Raw genomic sequence first — 2,065 nt, forward strand, 5'->3', positions numbered from 1 at the left:
TGTCTTCCACACCCATCACATGGACCCCAGCAACAGTTATCCTTCAAACTCAAAGCACAGACAACAAAAGGAAAAATAGACAAACAGGATTGTTTCCAACTAAGAAGCTTCTGCACAGTGAAAGAAGCAAATCAACAGGGTAAAGAGAAGAAAATCAGAAGAATTTGAAAATTATACATCCAACATAGGATTAATAAATAACCTACACATCCAACATAGGATTAATAAATTACCTATACATCTAACATAGGATTAATAAATAACCAGAATGTGTAAGGAACTAAAAAAAATCTCAGTAGTAAAACAAAAAGCGAATAATCCAATTTCAAAATAGGAAAATGTTCTAAACTAGACATTTATCAGAAGATATGCCAATGGCCAACAATTATACACAGTAGTTTTTATTAAGAAAAGCTATGTGTTTCCTGCTTATTGAAGCTTTCAACAAAGTGAAGCAGTAGTAACTTGCAGCACCTAATACAACCAACCTAATCACCACTATTTCCCAACATGTTGAAGACAGAATGACTCCAGGATAACTCCACTATTTGGTTCCTTGATGCTGAGAACAAAGGACCCACCCTCCCTATATCGCCATCTCCACCACTGGTCCCTACTCCATCCCAGTGGTGCTAGTAGGTAGGTCTTGGAGCCTGTGACCTAGACTCATTCTCTCTCCCCTGTCCCTCCTTCCCTCCCTCCCTTCTGTCTTCCTCAGCAATTTCCCATAACCATATCATCTATATGCCAAACCACAGTAGAATTCCTCAAACCCACTCATAGCAGTAAAATACACTGTCTTGCTTTGATTGGAATCCTGGGTTTCATCCTTCCTCCTGTAAGGGACCAAATAAAGCTTCCTTAACATTCCTGTTGAGGCCCTCAGCCCAGTCTCTTAGAACACTACTTTTGAAGAGAGCCTTTAGAGAGGCAATTAGGTTAACATGTGGCCATGAGGGTGGACTCTAATCATATTCTAATCATAAAAGAAGTGATTGGGACACAGAACCACCAGGGATAAAGATACAGAGAAAAGACCAGGTGAGCACATAGCCACCTACAAACAAAGGAGCGAGGTCTAGGGAGAAATCAAACCTGCAAACATCTGGAACCTGGACTGTCACCTTCCAGGCTGTGAGATGATGTATTCCAGTTATTAATACGTTACCCAGTCTGTGATACTGTGTTAGAGCAGCCTGCAGTGGTTCAAACACTCATGCATTAGAAACTTAACCCCCAGTCCAGCAGTGTTGAAAGGTGGAACTTTCAGAGGTGATTGAGTCATAAGGGCTCAACCCTAGCTGATTAAAATCAGCCCTAGCTGATTAAAATTTTTATTGCAGGAAAGGGTTTGTTGTTATGAGAGTACAATCCTGATAAAAGATGGGTTCGATCCCTCCCTAGCTCTCATACTTACGTATAATCTTCTACCGTGTTACCACGCAGCAGCAAGACCCTTGTCAGATGCTGACCCCAGACCTTGGACTCTCCAATTTCCAAAACTGTGAGATATAAATTGCTTTTCATTATAACTTACCCAGTCTCTGGTAGTGTATGATAGCACCATGAAACAGGGTAAGATGCAATCCTGGAAAATGAATAATACGCCTTCTCTCTCCCATAAGTCAACAAGTCCCACCTTCCATACCTCTTAGCATTCAGTCTGTCCCCTCCAAATCTGTTTCAACTGCCCCAGCCCAAGGTCCCATAGAGTTTTCTACAGATGCCCACTGCAGCTCTCCCATGGTCATTCTGTTTGCCCTCTTTCTCCTGGCAAACTCTTCTCCTAAAGGAGGCCACAGAGATCATTTAAAATAGAAACTATGAATGGGCATTTGATCTAGCAGTTATGATGATGCCTGCCCCTGATGCCCTGTAACCAACATGGGAGGCCTGAATTGAGTTCCTGACCATCAGTTGCAGCCCCTGTCAGGGTAGAGATTTCTCTTCTCTCTCTCTCTCTCTCTCTCTCTCTCTCTCTCTCTCTCTCTATTTATTTTTATTGCAAAGGTAGATATATATAGAGAAGGAGACACAGAGAGAAAGACCTTCCATTTGCTGCTTC

This window comes from Ochotona curzoniae, unplaced genomic scaffold (assembly GCF_017591425.1).
Source record: "Ochotona curzoniae isolate NIBS_2020 unplaced genomic scaffold, NIBS_Ocur_1.0 scaffold_461, whole genome shotgun sequence".
NCBI lineage: Eukaryota > Metazoa > Chordata > Mammalia > Lagomorpha > Ochotonidae > Ochotona > Ochotona curzoniae.